The 20,654-nt window shown below is 43.3% G+C and overlaps 1 pseudogene; it reads left to right on the top strand.

Annotated features, from left to right (window-relative positions):
- The first annotated feature begins 8,919 nt into the window (after positions 1-8,919).
- LOC124664897 overlaps positions 8,920-20,654 on the top strand; it is a 45,598-nt pseudogene continuing 33,863 nt past the window's right edge.

Here is a 20,654-nt window from a genome sequence, read left to right as displayed (position 1 = left end):
CATTGAGCTATGCTTGTGCAGTTTCCACTTTATTCTCCTAATCATTGATCTTCACCTTGGAGTCGTAAACGTCATGGACTCGAAACGTAAAGAATATGCGGAATGGGCGGACATGGCTGCCATCCTCCGGAGGTAGTTTCAATCAATTTCGTATTGGCATCTTCATCTGCTCTAATTCGAAGATATCATCAACTAATCAATTACTCATTTACTCATTATTTTTTGCCGGGCAGGGCTTGGAAACGGTTCATCAATACTGTTCCGGGTGAATGGAAACCGGAGCTTACATTTAGAGATTACCCTGTAAGTAGTACTATATATATAGCTATGTCCGTGAAACTTTATATATGATATTTACTTTCAATACGATGCTTGATTATTAGTTTGATCGAACTATTTTTTCGTAAAGTGTATGAGGCAGGAACAAGGGAATAACTTATGTGGATACTACGTCCGCACCTTCATGCGTGACATGTCCTGTCCCAAGGGTGGGGATGCCCAAATACACCACACTCGTGTACGATAACAAATTTTCACAATTAATCTTAATTAGTACCATCTATTGTATTGAGTTCCATTCATATATTGATCTCTTTTTTTAAATATAGATGACACGCCTGCGGGACACTCTCATAACAGCGGATCAAATAAAAGCAATTCAAGAGGAAATCGCGGGATTCTTTATTACCGAGGTCCTTACCCCAGGTGGAGAGCACTATCGGCGGATCGTGACGGGGAACGAAATCCGTCGAGGACATGTTGTATTGTAAATATGCATGCATTACGTGTACTGTTGACGATGTCGTGTACTGTTGACGGTGTCTATATATATTCATGACGATTTTTTGTGGTTTCTTGAATGATATATATGCATTGCTGAAACTCTGCCGTGGCAGAGAAACGCTCTGTTTCTCTGCCGCGGCAGAGAACGCTGGTACAGCCTAAACCCGTGCCGCAGCAGAGAAATAGCAATTCTCCGCCGCGGCAGAGGAACCTAGGCCCGGTTCGTACCACGAACCGGGACCAAAGGCCTTCCACCGCGAGCTCCCTGGCCGCACCACGTGTCGAGGCCTTTAGGCCCGGTTTATCTTTGAACCGGGACTAAAGGGTACCCCCTTTAGTCCCGCCTAGTTGGTCCCGGTTCGGGAACCGGGTCTAAAGGCCCAAATGGACCGGGCCTATTGCCCCGTTTTCCACTAGTGTGCCGACGGCCACTTTACTGGGCTGACGGGGAGTGAGGCTGCACAGATTCTTGCCATCGGCACGTCGGCGGGTTCCCGTAGTGAAAACCAAATCTTTTTGCGTAGCACTAGGCCTCCGGTTGCTAGACTTGGAAAGGCCCCACGATATCTTGGGTCGAAGGTCAGGTCCAAAGACCGTGGCAGGTCAGTGGAATGCCGCGAAGGCAAAATAATCCGTACCAATCATGACTCGTGAACCCAACATGTCAATTGTCCATCAAACTAGAGATTGGGGTGCTGTGTTAGTACCCAAACAAAGGGCAAATAATATTTATCTTCTACATGTGGTCTGCACATTTCACTCCTAGAATAACTCCTTTCTAATTTTATTTGAACAACATTAAATCTTGTGTGAAACAAGGAACAAGTGGTTCAAGGTCAGTTCAGACTACGCATGGTTCTTCCCCGCAAAAAAAGAAGACTATGCATGGTTCTACTCAACTTCTTCCTCGGAAACTCCCGAGAACATCCAAGTTACACAAATTTAATTCAATGAACTTGAAAAAATAATTATATTAGAATTATTGATTAATGCATCATCAATTCTAAATTAGATGTCACAGATTTATTTAAATTTATATGTATCTATACACTAAAACGCTTCTAGATACATGCATATCTATATAAATCTGTGACAAGTAATTAGGAATAGAGGGAGTAGCTTTTTTTAAAATAAATTCTAGTTTTACCACCTAGTTATGCATTTGTTACACCAACTTGAAGAATGTAATTTCCTTTGTCGTAATTTCGTAGAAGTGAGTTTTGCTCATTCATTGCCCTAGGGAAGCCAATATAGCTGCTGATACTTTAGCTACACATACTGAAGGGCCCATGTCGATTGTGTGGCATGAGAAACCTCCTGATTTCTTGGTATCGGTGCTCGCAGACAATGTAACTGTTATTCCCAATGAATAAAACCGACATGATGGCTTTTCCTTAAAAAAAACCACTACTGAAAATTCGTCTCCGTTAGCCCTTTTTAGAAACTTTTAACCCTCCTTTCCTGATGCATGTCTATTGGGCAAGATCTAGGGTAATCATTGAGGTTAGAAAATGTCACGCAGTCACCGAGGAGAGTGAATCAAATGAATATAACATGCCGGTTTTATCTAACAAACCATGCAAAAAATGCTAAAATAAAGTAAAATTGTGTTCAAACGGGTCTTAGATGAAGTATTTCGGTAGAACCTTCACTAAAAAGATGTAATAATAAGTCCCACGAATGCATAATTATAATGTAAAAAAGGTGGAATTCACTTCTTTTAAAGAAATGTGTCTCACACACGCATGTAACACTCCGACTAGAATCACGGAGCTTAGAGATGTTGTCTCTCACCATTTTAACATAATAATCCATATAACAAAACACCGAAGCGTTAAATTATTTTTTTGATAAAGTAATACTCCGTATATTAATATCGTGAAGATATTAATTACCTAGCTGCCACGCCCACACGCCGGCAAACAGAATTGTGGCAGACAATCAGTGACCACAACGGTAATGACGGCCATGGCGGGGGCGCAGTAGCCGCATCTTCGACCCCGTGCCGCCATGCATCGTCGGAGCAAACTGCTCCTCCACCGCCTCCCTCCAACATGTTGGGCGCAACGCCATACCCGACGCACCCTAGCAGCTGCCGCCCCTCCGTCCCGAAGCGTCGCCCGCAAAGCACCCTCCCTACCCTCCACCTTTGGCGAGACAGGCGTCACCACCACTGCTAGTGCCGGCAGCGGCAACGCGGCCAGGGGAGATCAGATAGGAGGTGGCTAGGGTTGGACGAGAACAGGGTCCACCGGAACCGCTCGAGGGAGTGGGAGGAATCTTCGGTCGTCCGGTATAGTACTATTTATGTAACTAGCAAGATGACCCTCGCAAATGCGAGGGCATTATTGTAGTGTTTGTGTGAAAATAAGTCTATATGTTATGTGTATCATCTTTAGTATGTAACTATTTTCTGAATAGAAAAGAAAAGTAATTTATTCATGATTAAATTAATAGTAAATAACTTGTCATCTATTAATAGGTAGGACAACTAAGTAATGAGAAATGTTATTTCTCCGTGTGTAATTTTATTTGTATCATTTATATACCAGTTTAAAATGCATGACAATCTTCTAAAAATATATGGTATATTCTAAATATGAACGCTTACTTCATGTCCCAATTGGTAATTGGTGCATTGTTTTGTGAATATTTATATTAGACTAAAGGTAATAAACACAAATAGAAGTAGAAATTAACTTAAGCTTAATTTGCATTTTTCATTATATTGGTAGCTAATTAATATACCGATGATTACATTTTTAGAAAATTTAGGAACCCCTCCAAGGCAGAACTTTTCATCGGCAAATAGGAATGTTTCGTTTCGAGTCAAGACTCACCTACAGAAATTGATCCGTTAAGATCATTTGAGTATAGTGGCAGCAAGTCTTCAAATCTTGGATACGACAAAATATTTTTGAAAATGTATTTTCGAAACAACGGTATCCCTTTGCATGTTTTGTACTAAACTAAAAAATGTGTTTTTTCGCGACTATAGTTTGTATACTCATCCATGGATACATATATGTATAAAGCATACTCAACTTCATAGGATTCACGCATTAATTTATACTTAAGATCGTATCATAGATTTTTCATCACCTTCAACCTAGTTAGCTTTTTTTGGGTGAAGCTAGCATGTACCTATAGCGCACATACTTTTTTGACCGATGGAGATAGCAAGGCTCAATCTAACGTAAAAAACCTAGAGACAAAATATGTTCCACTAATCTAGCCGATATTTCAAAGATTCGTATGCACGTGTGTAGGAGGAGACAGAGGAAATCAAAACCACGTGTCGCTCAAAACTGGAAGCGGTTGTAGATGTTTTTTATTTTTGATTTTTGGAGTTTGTTTCTTTGATTTCAGAAATTTTTTTTGTTTCCATCGAGTGGAGCTGATGCCATATAGGCGAAACTTTATTTTCCATCTGTCTGTGTCGTGGATTTGGTAATTGGTTAGGAATTCGTTGGATTTATGTACTTAATTAACATTTAGAACAATTCTTGCAATTTAGATCTGGAATGTGTTGGAATTTCCTTTTTAGTATGTTATGATTTTCTTTCCAGATCTTGTGCAAAACGTGAGTAACCAAATTTTGTAGATCTAGCTGGGCACGTCCCTAGGTGCCATGGGATATTTTTAATTGCATGTATCTGGGTAGGTCTGTCTCGTACGTGACCGGGAAACCATTCAATTGCATTACAAAAATTTGGCGAGGAACCGATCGGGAGAAACCGACCCGCCGGCCGGTATGTTATGGATTTTCTTATTTCTATAGAACGTCTATACCATTACGTGCCATAAATTCACTTATGTGCATGTACAATATTGTACGTAACACTTTTTATTTTTAATCTCAGACGTTCAAATAAATATCACCGGTTTAAAAAAATTAAGCATATGTGGATTAACCAGGTGCCTCGAAAAACACCCTTATTTTGCTTTTAGTATATAATAGAAATAGATAGACTCTGTAAGCGTAAGCGTCAAACTATGATTTCATATTTTTATCTCCAGTGGACCCAAGGTACAATCATCACCTATCTAAATATCCACCACGGCTCTAAAATTTCATTTAAGAAACCCGCTTGTCATCTTGTGGCTGTCGCGGCTTTCAACAAAGTTTTGCTCATACGAACTACCCTTTACCTGCTAAATCGTCACGTACTGATCTTCCCAAGTCAAAGAAAGAAGCCGCGCGCGTCCTGCAAATTTCCACTTCCCACTCCGCCACCGTAAGATTCAAGCACCAGCGCGCTATTTTGCCAAGCGACTCCGCCGGCGGTGGTGTGTGGCAGCACGAGGCAAGGGCGGCGGCGACCGCGCCGCGACGCCAGGTGATGGCGACGACGACCTTCCTCATCGTGCGCTCTCTTCTCCTTTAGTTCTCTTGGTTTTCTTGCGGCTGTTCTTGAACAGTGCGAATCTTCATGCGATTTATATGATAAATTGCGTTTTCTTTTGCCGAAGATGGTAAATCGCGTTTATACCTTGAACCAGATGGATCAATCGGGATAGCGGTTATACGGAGGTTGCCCTGAAATCTGAATCGGCTCTGAAATTACTTATTTTTCAAATCTGAAATTACTTCTTACATTTTATATTTGTTTTGGGGGTTTCCTCTGCAGTTGTCTTGTTTTGACTTCACGACTTGTTGAGAGTGTGTGTGTGTATTTAGAAAATAATAATAAATGTCCGGCGAGTCTAGCAACTATGATAACCTCGAGTGCATACTACATGATCAAAGCTCGAAACCGGAAGCTATACCTTTGAGACATTTGCGAAAGATCACAAACAACTTCTCTGACAAGCGACTGCTCGGTAAAGGTGGTACTGGTGATGTATATAAGGTAAGATTAAAGCATGCCCATTTAGTTTTTCAAATATGTGTAACCTATACTAACAAAGATGTTAAACAGGGTGTGCTACAGAGTGGGGCAATAATCGCTGTAAAGAGGCTAGAGCCATCAATGGTGCGCGCTCAGAGTTTATTTGAGAACGAGGTTCATCATCTTATGAGGCTTAAGCACCCAAATATTGTGCGATTTATGGGCTACTGCTATGAAACAAAGAAGTCTTATGAAGAATACGAAGGGAAAATGGTTTTTGCCGAGAGCTCAGAAATGTTGCTCTGCTTGGAGTATCTCCCTAACGGAAGCCTTGATGGGTATCTTTCAGGTATGAAAATCAATATGGGACATGTAGTGTTTCTCAGTTTGTTCTTCCACTGAGAATGTTGTTTGAGTGGTTTGAGCGGAGCTCCTAAAAACCGAACTTTATTCACATGTGTTAATACTTACAACTGATTAATTAATATCTGGTGTGATATCTGTATATGAATAAATGAGAACATACAACAGAAATGTATAGTCCTTTCATACGCTATCTAGAGCAAAGCAACTGTTTTAAAGAAAAACAAAAGCGGGATAATTTCCATGTTGAAGATAGATAGACGCCATGTGTAAAGGATTACATAGAAATATACTAGACGTGAGAATAATTATTCTTTCTTGACTCAAAAGTAGAAATATGACATCTCCAAAAAAATTTGCACTTTCTAGATCTTTCCATAACACAATTGGACTCTTTAATAATCCTAAACTTTCCTAACTCGCGTGCAGCCTTACTATTTCTTCTCTCTCATGGACTCCTTACCCCCGCTGCCCTTGCTTTGATAAAGTGGACCCATGTTCAAAACAACAACAACAACAGCAACATCAGTATAGGTTTTCAAATAACGTAAGTAAAATGCTCTCCTTTTGGTAACAGATGCAGATGGATCCTCACTTGATTGGCACAAGCGGTACAAAATTATTGAGGGGATTTGCAATGGTTTGCACTACCTTCATGAGCAAATTGATAAGTCTATTCTTCACTTGGACCTAAAGCCTGGGAACGTATTGCTTGATGACAATTTGGAACCAAAAATTTCTGATTTTGGGCTGTCAAGATTGCTTGATCAGCATCAAACTATTTCCAGTCCAAATCGTGTCGGTACATTGTAAGTTCAGTGTCACTCTGTAATCCATTTTTGTAAGTCATCATAAAAATACCACTAGAAAGTTCACTCAGGCTGTAATGCAGTGGCTACATGGCACCGGAATACATCCATGAAGGTACAATTACACCTAAGTCGGACATATTCAGTCTGGGTGTGATAATCTTGGAGCTAATAATGGGACACAGGGACTACCCAGGCAATGCTGAAACATCTTCACAAAGCTTTATTGAGCTTGTATGGGAATTCTATTTCAGTTCTCATAATCAATTCCTTTTTAGTTGACCATGTTATGTCTTATATTTGCACAGTGACATTCTAGATTGTCGTTCTGATTTTCAGGAACTTAAGAAATGGAGAAATACACTAGAGAAAGCACAGGGTCACACAAAACTAGAAATAGATTGCCAAGAAATAAAAAGGTGTATTCAGATAGGTCTAATCTGTGTGAACCCTGAGTGGACCAAAAGACCTACAATAACAAACATTATCAAGATGCTTCGAGGATTGGAAAGCTTGGATTGTACCATTAGCAATGAGGCAATGCCATCAGCAAATCAGGTACTGTCAGTTGATGCATTTGTGGAATATATTATTTCTTAGTCTTTTTCTTATAGAAAATATCATTATAATTCATAAGCTCTTAAAGTGCACAAAACATTGTATATGTATATATCTATAATATTAGAAACCCTACCAAATACTACTGCAGCTCCAATGTATTATAAGACATAACATGGTCAAGTATCTTTTCTGCTGAAAGTTTTACAACCTTTTATTAGGTCCCTTTAAGAGTTAAGGTCCTACGTAGTTTCATGTTTTCTTTATTCCGGTGCTTGATCCTGGTATTGGCATTTGATCTTTGGTGTCGAATAGAGTCAGACTACCATCACAATGATCTGACGGCCATGATGATGATGGTCGTGGCATTTTGGGCAAATTCCTTGCCCGACTTATGTCGATGCTAGCACTCTCTAGCGACATCCCTTCTTGTAGGTGTCGTCCGGGCTCCCCCAACCCCTAGATTCCCATTCTCTAGATGAAAACACAGATCCGGCTATTTGGGTCATATAATGGCTGCGTCTTTCATGGCGCACCATTGTTGGAGGCGTCATTTAGGAGAAAGGACTCACTTGACGCTGCGGTAGCAACATTATCTGTTGGGATTCCGATGGATTTTGGTGAGTCTTGTGGGTGAGTGGTGCTAACTCACGGTCACGGATTCATTGTATTCTTGGAGTTTTAGTGGCTCCCAATCCCGCTTCTTTTCGGTTCTAGTTTCTCTCTCTGGTGTCCGGGAGCTAGTTGTTGTCGTGCCCCGGCGGCTATCTGACCTAGTTTAGCTAGGTAGTGTATCGTGGAGTTGTGTTTTTTGCTCAGTTTTTCTCAATTAACCGAGTTTTGTGATGCATGATTTTGGGTCTGATTTCCTTTATAAAATGGACCAAGTTCTCTTCTTCTGATGGGAATAGCCTTGTCCTCTTGACTAGGTTCATAAAAGAAAAGTGGTGTCTTGGCTATGGTTGTATGTAGTTCCCTTTTGTTACGCTAGGATCGTTTTTTTTTCTAACAAAGCTTAAATCAGCAAGTTAATTTTCACTTTCTTATTTACTCCAACGTGGAGTTTTTTTAAATATTTGTTTCATAATTATATTCAACGGAATTAGTAATCGGAGAGTTGTGCTTTTGGACAATCGTTGTCAAAGTTGTATTTATCTTCTCCTACCAATTGTCAGATCTCAAATGGACTCACAAAGAACATGATTTACTTTGGTGTTACCGAAGAAGGAGAGCAATCTTCTAAACGTGCATTATGTATCGAGAATTTGGAGCAAGCTGAAAAAGGAAAACCATATCTTGGAAAAACATCGGTTTCTCGTGTAATGGCTAGTGACTCTCTACGTGGAAAGGTGTTATACCTCGAAAACCGAGGTAATTAATCTTCATTTACAAATCTTTAGTGCTGCTGTATTTTATCTTGAGAAACTTATGTTCTCTATGTGCACTTGGTCCTATTCCGTGCAGAACGCAGTTATCGACGGGTAACTGGCCAGAGTTTTTTCCCGCAAAAAAGAAAGAAAACTAGCAACTGTTCTTGGGATGCACAAACTGCCGAAGCATCGGGTTCTCTTTCAATGGCAATTGACAGCACGGTCGTGCGGATCGCTGTCCCGGGCGCGCCTGCTGGCGCCGACCTTCTCATGCACCCCAACGTGCTCTTCGCGCTGAGTCCCCACCTTCGCGCTGTCTTTGCCCGCCACACCAACTATTGTAGAGCGGAGGGGAACAGGATGGAGCTTGGCAAGGAGGTGGAGGTCGGGTACGAGGCGCTGCTGCTGGTACTCGACTACCTATACAGCGGCCGTGTCGGCGACTTTCCGGAGTCGGCATGCTGTGTCGACGAGGTCTATTGTGCACACCTCGGCTGCCACCCCACCGTCTCTTTCAAAGTGCAGGTCCTATTCGCCGCCTGCACGTTCCAGGTCGCCGAGCTCATCAACCTCTTCCAGGTTTGCCTCACTTCCTCCTCCACTCCTTTGATCATTTTTTTTAATGAAGACAAAAACTTTTCCTCATTCATTAATTAAGAAGAAATGAGGTCAGTTAATTAATGAAAACCGGGCAAAATCATCACAAAACCTCTGAGCGGTACGCACTGAATACCCCCCCCTGAAGGAGGGTCCCGTCGAGACAGCGCACACATGCGTCATCGTCATCACTTTTCCCCTGGTAGGCAACCTCTCCAACACAAAAATCTGAGCAAGCGACTCCGACTACGGCATAGATGATGGCCGGACCAACCACATAAAGACCCGCCAAAAACTCAGCCACCTACGAAAAGACAATGCAGCTCCGACTATAACGAAGAACTACGAAGGAGAACCAGGCAGATTGGCTCTACGGAAGATTACCAAACAAACCACCCGTAGCCGGCCATCGTACGCCACTGGGACCTCGCCACCGCAGCTTCAACTTCACAGTAACAAACAAGCTGAGGCAAACCCGCAGACACGTCGGAGAAGAGCCCACTACGTCAAAGAAAGCCACGTCTCCGACTTTGCTCGTCCCCACCATCGTTGCACAGAAGTCTGAACACAAACATCTTGCCCTTCCACTGGTCCCACTTGTTGATTTCCAGCTACAAAGACGAAGACCCCAAAAGGGAATACGACACAAAGATGCCGCCATCGTCTAATCATAGAATATCAAGGGTTTCCATAGCATCACCCCAATGTGGACACCCCATAGCTTCTCGATGATTTCGAAGTTCAGTCCGAGTAAGATCAGTTGTATACGCCAAACAGATAGTCATAGTCTGCCATGCAATAGTTCCGTCGGTGAATGTGTTTGGATTACATATACCCCGCTGCAATCGAGTCACAATGCCGACAGGTGCAGGGGCAATTCCTGGCGACATACTGGGTTATACTAGCCTAGTTGTTGGAGTGGAGGCCTGCCCAGGAGAATCATGGCGAAGCGAGCCGGCCGTGGCTGACGAGACGGCAGAGAAGGATGGGCCAGAGACGCGATGCCACACTATTATCACGAAGCCATCCGCAGCTTGGTCTGCTTGGCGCTGTAGCTGCCCATGCACGCGATCGAACTGATCGCCTTCTAACTCATGATCGACGTGATCAGCCATGTTCTCTTGATCATCAAGGAGTTCCAGCCTTGCACCTCTTCCTTTTCGTGAACCATGGTTAGCTAAGAGCGAAGGTGTGTATGCAACATCGTCAAATTGGTCAAGATGAAGAAGTGTGGAAGGTTTAGGTGGAGAAGAGTTGACAGTAGTTGTACAAAAGGAAACACATTCTCATCAAACACAACATCTCGAGAACATAGACTCTATTGGTCAGAACATGGAGACACTTGTAACCTTTGTGCAGAGAGATATAACCGAGGAGGACACACTTTTTGGATCTAACTCAAGTTTGTGTTTATTGTAAGGGCGAAGGTATGACCAACAAGCGCATACAAACACTTTGAAGAAGGTATAGTTGGGAACCTCTCCTAATAGCGTTATAGTGGAGTTTACATGGAAATAACTCGACTTGCGAGTCTATTAATGAGAAAATATGCAGTTGAGAATGCATCACTCCAAAAAAAGATATGGGACAGAAACATGTGCGAGAATTGTTAAACTCGTCTCAATTATGTGACGATGTTTTCGTTCAGCAATACCATTTTATTGATGTGTATGAGGACAAGACACACGATGGGAAAAACCAATGTCAATTTTTTTTTGTTTGTTTAATCTATGATACTGGCCTCCCCAATCGGTTTGGACATGCACTATCTTTTTATTTAGAAGATGTTCAACATATTGTTGAAATTGAAGAAATACTTGGAACACATCTGACTTATGTTTAAGAAGATAGAGCCATGTAAAACAACTATTGGCATCTATAAAACTCACATAAAATTTATGTCCACTAGCAGAAGTTTGGGCAGGACCCCAAAGATCGAAATATATAATCTCAAGAGGTGAGGTAGTAACACGAGTAGAAAGATAAAATGACAATTGATGATTTTTTCCTTGTTGACAAACATCACAGATTACATCTTTACTAGCTGTATCCGAAGGAAGTTCATAGCAAAGTAAGACATGTTAGACTATTTGACTAGCTCGATGACCTAAACGCGAGTGCCACCTTGAGCGCAACACCTTGATAATGTTGAATTAATGATTGTATGATGCAGAGGGAGGCTCATAAAGGCTATAAAGACCTCCACGGCAGCTTTCTCTAAGAAGAACCTCCCTCATGGTTCAATCCTTGAAAAAAAAACCAAGGATGAAATTCAAAGAATACATTATTGTCACGAGAGAACCTTTTAACGAACAAGAAATTGTGAGTGTCAGAAGGCACATGAAGAATATTTTTCAAGTGTAAAGGGTGTGAAGATGTAGGAAGAGCAGAATAACCAATATGAGTAATGCGCATACATGCTCCATTAGTTGTATGGACATGATCATTGCCATGGTATTGTTCATTCATATGGAGTTTATCAAGCTCGTTGGTAAGATGATATGTTGCGCCAGTGTCAGCATATCAGCCAGGATTCACGGGGTATGATGATGTAGACCCATGAGTAGTCACAGAGAAGGTCACCACTTTCTTGTCCGTGTATCATCCATCGTTCCCCGCGCCAAGGAAATTACGTTGAAAACGTTTGAAGCAACAAGATGCAACATGGCCTACTTTCTAACAGATTTGGAAAATTGGGTGATTTCCATTGCCACCGCCATTGGAGGCCCCACGGTCATTGAAGCGACCAAAGTTAGGCATGGACGGTGAGGATTTGGTGAAGGCTGGTTTACCCTGATGGCGAGAATCCTGAGATCGATACTGCTGTTGGTAATTCTGTAGGTAGGATGGCTTGCCACCGCCTGATCTAGAGCCATAATTCCCAGTCATGTGAACATCAGCATCAACTTCACCCCTTCTCTCATCCACACGTTGTTCGGTATTCGGTAGCTGCGCATAGATGTCACGAACAGGCATGGGGTTGGTCAGCACACGAGCAGAAACTAATGCGACTATGGCGTCATAATCACTGTCAAGGCTAGTGCACAAGTATTCGATGAACTCCTCCGGTCAAAGAGGTTTCCCAATGGAAGCCAACGTGTCCGCCATGGACTTCACCTTGTTGAAGAAGACAACCACCGATGAGTCAGTTTCTTAACTTTTTTAAGAGCGCCCCTGATCTGCATAGCACAAGCTATTAATTGTCAAGCAAAACTCCCATCAAGAGTGGTCCAGGCTTCATATGGGGTAGTGGCAAAGAAGATGATATCCTGGATAGACTCGGTGGAAGTGGACATGATCGTAGAGAGGATTGCGGCGCCTTGCTGATGCCATGTCGTGTACTCGGGGTTGCAGATCCTCGGAGGGGCTTTGTCATAAGTAGCAGTTGCAGGATTCTCCATGGTATCGGACTGACAGGGGAACGTCACGTCGATGATTCCAATCAGGAGGTGACTTCGAAGGACATGGAAGACAACGCTCTCTAGAAAAGATAGTTGTCGGACGTAAGCGGTGATCAGCAGGGCAAAGTTGAACGGCCCAGAGCTTGACTAGGAATACAACGAAGAGGCTTGACTAGGAGCCGATCGACTCCATGGATTGCGTTGTGGAAGACGCCTTGGACGCAGCGGAGAAGAAGCGACAATGATTCAATCTAGGTTGAGCAACATGGCTTTGATACCATAAAACACGTGTAGGGGTAGAGGACGACCAAAATTGACTTGGGCGGAGGTGTTGAAAAGAGAATTAAGGGATTGAAATGTATCTAAAGTCTTGGCTCTTGATAGAACTGCATGGGGACCAGCGAGCCATGGCGAGAATGTTAGTTTTAATTTACTCTCCTTTTTTCCTTCTCATTGTTTTGGTTTCCTTTATTTCTATTGGGTTTCACTAGGAAAACTGCCCGTGTGTTGCTACGGAGCTACTCTATCCGTTCCAATTAGTTGTGGTGGATTTGAACCTATCTATTCATAAAATGTGGAACCGAGAGAGTAATTAAAATTGCTAATTTTAGCTAGGACATTACTTAAAATCAAGAAAGTTAACATAGATACATGAGTGCTATAGGTACAAAGTTTTTGAATTTACTATAGGAAAAAATCTAAACCTAGAAATTAATCAACCTATTATGGTATGTGCTAACACAATAAATTAGTACAATGTTAAGAAAACACAATTTTTGGTTGTCAAGATAAAATGAGCAATGGACAATGAAAACTTAATAGAAGTGTACTAAGAGTATGCCTCTATGGCACTATTTAATCTTCGTAATAGAAAAAGACAAATCATCTATTGTGCATTTCACAAAATATCTACTACTATCTCGCCACAAATATATTGATTGCACTAACAACCGTGAGAATAATAAAGGCTAATAACTAAGATGAGCGACTGTTAGTACACTTCTGTTGAGAACAAAGAACAAAAAATCTTGATTGTCCTCACGACCCGTGTGTGTACCTTTATGGCTCTAATTACTATGCCACCTCTTAGACTTGCGTTAGAACAATCAGGACAGAAAAGTAACTTTGTTTTTAACTGACGATGTTGTACAAGAAGCGCGCAAAGTATTCCCCATTTTTTGCTTCCGAGGACGAAGTTCAGGCCCTGTATTTATAGACGGGTCAAGGTGACTGAAGATTGCATTTGGACTGAAGTCACTTAACATATGATGCAAGATTGACTATTGGGAATGAGAAGATCTGGTCAGGCTAGATAAGTTTCCGTTTCTCATGGACATGCGTTGAATCCTACTTTCAGATCACATGAAAACACAAAGCAAATACCAATTTTCTGAAGTCAAGCCCTAATAAAAGTCTTCCTTCTTCATTGGATCAGTTTTTTTAGATAAAAGGCAGCTCAGTGTCCGACTTTAAATTAATAAAGCCCTTAAGGTTCGAAACAAGGTTTAAGGATACATGATGCGGCATACAGCTTAGCCAACAAATTAACAAACACAAATAAAACTAAGGTACAACACTAGGAAACATCAGGAAAGAACGACCGCCCCCTCGCCGGCCGCCAGAGCCGCTCCTAGTCGTCACTTGCCACCACCTCGGCGTGCATAAGCTTTAACTTGTTTACCAGCTCCTAGATGCTTTCCCTGTCTTGGGGTTTTGCTGACGACAACCACAACTGAAGGAAGATAGTTTTGTAGATAACGTCAGCAGGCTGGCGAATGAGCCTAGACTCGAAAGTAAGTTTGTTACGAATATGCCAAAGCGCCCATCTTTGAGCCGCAAATAAAAACCAAAGTAGGCGGTGCGGCCTGCCTACAAAACTCATCAAAATCGCATAAAACTGGGCAAACAAAGTCGGTGACCAGCCGCACCCGAGCAGCTGGCGGACGACACTCCACATAAAACGAGCAGACGAGCAAGTAAAGAAAATATTGTTGGCGTTCTCAGCACGATTACACAATGCACACCGCCAGAAGCCGGTCCGTGGCGCGAGGCAATAAGCTCACTCGATGGGAGACGATCAAGGGTCAGTTGCCAAGTAAAAAATTCTGATCTTAAGCGGGAGTTTGGCAGCCCAGATCTCCCTGAAATGGGCCACCGAAGCTCCCTGGGAAAGCTTATTATACATTGATCCCACCGTGTACATCCCAGAAGGATCAAGTATCCAGGAGATCTTGTCCGACCCTCTGAGTATGGTTGTGTCCCTAATTATCTGTTGTAGTTGTCTCCACTCCTCTGCAGCCACTTGCTTGAAAGTTCTGTGGAATCTGATGTCGATGTCCTCATTACAGGCCGCAGCCACCGAAATCAAAGGACTGTCGCAAATACTGAACAGGTTCGGGAACCGGTCTCTAAGAGGCATGGATCCGGTCCAAAGGTCAAACCAGGACTGAGTGCGCTGCCCATCAAACACCTGGTGTTTACCCCTAGCTTGAAGAAGTGTTTAATTTTATGCAAAAGACTTCCAAAATGGCGAGCCCCCTGACTCGTGCCGGAGAAAATATCCCGTGCCTCTCCATATTTAGCCGTGATGATTTGTGCCCATAGAGAGTTGTCCCCTTGGTACAACTTCCATATCCATTTCAACATGAGGGCGGTATTCATTTTTTTTTTTGAGTTAATAATACGCAGCCCCTAGCCTCCTTAGGTCTGCAAGCTGCTGGCGAGTTCGCTAAATCATATTTGTGTTTCGTTCCGGCTCCCTAATGATGTTGGGACTCCAAGTGCAAAGTGTTGCCTTAGTGAAGTATTTTCCCCATAAGGGTGACCCGAGGGTTTATATCAAACTCTCGGGGAACTGGATGGAAAAATATTCTCTTCTGTCTTGTTCAATCAATATTGCAAGTAAAATAAATGCCTTGTGTTCCCAACTCCACCATGTGGTTGTCAAGCACAAGGTTTCACGTAACTAAATAACACAAGTAGTAAACTAAACTAGATAAAACAACTAAGTAAAAAAGTATAAAAAGATTGATTATTTTTGGTATTTTGGATGCAAACAAGAAATATAAATATTTTTGTATTTTCGGAATAAAATAGTGAAGCAAATAGAAAACAATGTAAATGAAATATAAAGGTGTTTTTGATGATAAAAAGTTGATCGGGGTTCATGGGTTCACTTGACCATTCTATTGTAAAGTTGTGGTGGACAAAAAGTAATTCATCAATGAGATATGTAGGTACAAATAATATTATATGTAAGATCAGAATTAATATGGGCATCACGTCCTAACATAGAGATGCCGCAACACACCTCTCTTATGCTTCACAAGAATGAAACTTCATCAATCTTGTATTAAGAATTAAAAGAGCATAGTACTTTGACATGAAGTTTGAATATAAAATATGCTACCTTGAACAAACAAGATCACATTGATGTCACATGATGAACATAGGACATGCATTCACTTTATCCCTAGTGAGCTAGCGAAAGAAAGGCAAAACCATAATAGCTCTTGAACATATTGTCACTATCCAATCACTAAAACCCTGCTACTCCATCTAACACACACATCACCCCACACAAGCTCTTGCATAGATGTTGGATCAGAACATAAACTTAAGAACGAGGTACATAATATGCATCTATCAATACATCTCACAAATATAATAAGATCAGATCTCATATAAAAATATCATAGAACCAATGTTAAGGAAATCGGTAATCGTTAACTGCTCGGTCGGCTTGGGAGTAGCGATTAATCGGAAATCGTACGATTAACTGATTTAATCGGTCGGCTATTAATCGGTACAATCTACACAAATTAACACTTAAAATAATTTATGTAAGAAAAATAATAGTATATGAGCCTCTATATGTCTGGCCCTACTTCTTTAGAGTCTAAAATCGCAGAAAAACATGTACGCTTCTCCTTCGTGACCTAATCTTTCAAGGTCACGAGGGAATCAGAATCCACTAGCCGAAACTTTGTTCCTTCCTTTCACCTTTGAAGTTAATCTTCTCCCACCACCTACCTAGGGTACAACCCCTCCTACACCTCAACCACCTATCCTATTCAAGCCGTCCTCGAGCTCATGTATCCGAGGTCTGGGCAACTGCGATGAACTGGTTAGGGAGGGCAAGGAACTAGCTGGTGATAGTGCGAATCGAGCTGCTGGAGGCTGCAATGAAGCGAGAGCTTCGCAAAACATACCTTATTGGGGCGGGGTAGCGCCTGTACTGGCGATATGCATTGAAAAATTTGCAAATTTTTGGACCAAGTGTAGTAGTTAATCGGAAACATACCTAGTAATCGGACTTTCGAACTGATTAATCGGGCTAAAGGATTAATACAAGCGATTAATGATAATCGACACGGTCAGACCCCTTGTAGCGATTAATCGGCCTATTAATCGCTGAATCGGCCTAGTTTTTGAACAGTGCATAGAACAAGGATCCACCACATAGGTATTACAAATATGACCATAATCATGATAGGCATCTCATATGGCACTAAGTACTATGAAGAACATGAGAGAAATAGATCAAGCTACCACCACAAACCCGTAGTCCAGAGGTGGACTACTCCCTCTTGATCATGGTAATGATGATGAAGACGTTGGAGAAGGTGGAGATCCATCCGGCGGCCATCCCGGCAGAGTTTCCCCTCCAATCTTCTCTGCGGTAGCCTCAATTTTTGTGTTTCTGTCTTTCTGCGGCGCTCTCCTGCCGAGAAATTTTTGGGGAAATATATATAGTCGTTTTAGGGAAAAATACATTGGTGGGCGAAAAAATTAGGGCAATCGGACGATCGAGAGGCGAACAGAGTTGGGTGGCGCGGCCAGCTTCTTGGGCCGCGCCACCTGGCCTCGTTTGGCCCTCGGGCCTCTCCAGGTGTACTCCAAAAGTCCATTGTGTTACTCCCGATGAAAAAATGATGCTCCAAAATTCTCAGGTCAATTTGACTCCGTATAGGTCTCTGAAAGTGAAAAATACGCGAAACAGGGTTTTCCTGTTCTGCAGGGTTATAAACCAAATGTAAAATATGGTATTATCCCATATATGTTGCAAATATATGGAAATTTAATATGATAAAGTACAAAGTTCATGTATGCATTTTACATGCATCAACATCGATCCCCAAGCTTAACCTATGCTCGTCCCGAGCTTGAAGGTGATAAAACTAACATGAACTTTGGAGTTTATAATATATAGGTTCTAAATAATCATGCAAAGTATCACAACACTAGTAGGAAAACCATTATAGGTAGAAATGGTATCTGTGGCGCACGTAGAAAAATATGCTCCACAAAAATTATTTCTGCAAATTTCTAATTTCTGTGGCGCATGTAGGAGTGGTGCATGTGGACGGATGCGCCACAGAATCTCCATGGGGCCCACGCGGGGTCCAGCACTGCACATGGGGGAAGAGAATTCTGTGGCGCATATGCCTAGTGCGCCACAGAAAGTCAAAATTCTGTGGCGCATACTGTGGCGCACTAGGCATATGCGCCACAGAATTAGAATTCTGGAGGATTTTTTTCTCCCCACGCAACTCCACCCCCCAGGGATCGCCTTTTTTACCTCTGTAAAAAATAAAAAAATAGATAGAATTTTCAAAAAATAAATTCCTTCGATGCCAGCCCCCAAAATGCTATCGGGGCCGGCGGTGCAGATGCTCTAAGGCCATCTCCAACGAGCCGATGCATTTCGGACGCCCAAATTATCCGCGCGCGTCCGTTTGCGTCAACCCGCGGACGCCGAAATGGTGATTGTCCGTTTGCATCGGGGGCAACCCCAGCGGCCCGATGCATTTCGTCCGGCGAGGTCGGCATGTGAGATTTCTATTTCTCCAGATGTGAAGAGCAAGAGGAAGATATTTCTATTCCTCTAGAATACCGCTTGATATCATAGATTTCTATGGTAGACACGATTGAGAAATTCTCATTTCTAGGTAGAATCGATATTTTGAAATTAGTGCAACATGTTCAAACAAAATAAACATACAAACTGCAAAAAATAAGCTAATACTTTTAAGCTAGCTACTTCTTCTTTGAAGGCCCCGCCTCGTCATCCTCACGGAGGCGCTTCCTGCTCGTCACCTCCTGCGAAGAGGAACCGGCGGTCGACGCGTCCGACGAGCTTGAGTCCCCCTCCGACGAGTGGTCATTGGAGTCTTCGTCGTCGTCCGTGAACGGATGATGCGCCTCCGCCTCCGACTACGCCCTCGCCCGGGCCCTTGCCTCCTTCCTTGCCGCCGCCGCCTCCTCTGTCTTCAGCTGTGCCCACCTTGCATCTTCATCTTCTTCCTTCTCCTCGTCCTCGTCCTGGCCGTCGTGGCCAATGGCGTCCCCCTCCTCATCATGCACGTCGTCCGCGGTGACATCCCCCTCCTCCTCCTCGCCGTTCGTCAGCGGGGAGCTAGAGCTGCTTGGCGTGGCAACTCTATCCCACCAATGCGGCCATCCCGACGGCTTCCCCTCGCTATCGGTGTCCGATGGAAACGATAGGTTGCTCATGGCTTGAGATGAATGGCAGGCCGGTTGGAGATCCTTAGCGCAGACGCAGGGGACTTATTGAGCGAGGAATGCGTATAAAGAAGAGGGCTACGGTTGCTCTTTCGCGGCGGTTCGGCGCTCCATTCCGGCGGTTCGCGAGTCGATCGACGCGGTTGCCACTTCTTCGGTTGCCTTCCCCGGCAGTTGTTGTGCTTACATTCGCGCCGGCTCGAGCCAGGGTCGCTGCAAGGCGGGCCCGTGGGAGAAACGAGCGGATGCATGGCGCGACCACGCAACATCCACGGAGACGCAAACGTGCCACATATTTGCACCGCGTTTGCGTCTCCGCGGATGGCCCTGACACTATGCGTCGCCCCGCTTGAGCAGGATGCAGACCCATTTTTCGTCCGCACGGACGCAAACGGTTGGGCAGCGTCCATTTACGTCGCCCCGTTGGAGATGCCCTAAGAGCATGTACAATGGTAGAGAAAGCATGCCCTCTCTTAACCTTCCACGTCATCTAGAGAAAGCCTTAGACATAAGTCATACAATGCATTATTTTTTATTATCATCCCTAACAATTAATGAACTTTTAGTAAGAAATAAATTTGCTAAGGGAAGACATATCGTACAACGCATAAAATAGCCGTCTCTTATTTTCTAAGAGATGATCTCTTAGCTAAGGGAAGCAACATTCCCTTTCTTATTTCTCTCTCCTCCAACCAAGCAAATATCATATATGGCTAGGTTAAGGGATGTCTGACGTCACCCCATTGTGTATATCCTAAACCGCGAAAACGTTAGCTCCTTTATTATTAGATAGGTACAGATATCGAGCCCAAGTAAACTTGCTTAGAGAAAAGTCCTTGATGTTGATGTTGTAGTAAAATTGATTGTAAGATAGTGGTCTTCTATGTATTTATATTGGTAAGAATAACAGGGGCGGAGGTACGACGACGGTTGGCTAAAAACAAATCGTGTACGTCTAGGATTAGGGCATCTCCAACGGGGCGACGTAAACGAATGTTGTGCGTTTGCTCGGTCGAAAAATGCGTCTAAGACCAGTCCCAGCGGCCCGACACATAGTGACCGAGCTGTCCGCGGAAACGCAAACGCGCGTGGCCTAAATATGCGCCTCGGATGCGTCTGCATGGATGCGCCAAGTGACCGCTTGCGTCTTGCCAGATGTTTCGTCTTGGGCCGCGTTTGCGTCTCCGCAGACGCGCCGTTTCGTCGATGCCGTTTGGCAGCAACCCTGGCTCGATGTGTCTTCTCAGCCGAGGCAGTATTGGGTCAACCGGTGGGTGTCGTTCTCTTTCTTGAAGGCGTCTTCGTGAGCTACATCTCTTGTCGTCGCGGGTGTCAGGTGTTCTCCGGGTGAAAACCTCAGCTCCCCGGGAGCGGGCATCGACGACATATATGCCGCAACCTTCTTGAAGGCGCCGC

Source organism: Lolium rigidum, chromosome 6 (genome assembly GCF_022539505.1).
Source record: "Lolium rigidum isolate FL_2022 chromosome 6, APGP_CSIRO_Lrig_0.1, whole genome shotgun sequence".
Classification (NCBI taxonomy): domain Eukaryota; kingdom Viridiplantae; phylum Streptophyta; class Magnoliopsida; order Poales; family Poaceae; genus Lolium; species Lolium rigidum.
This window is presented reverse-complemented; position numbering and strand designations above follow the sequence as displayed.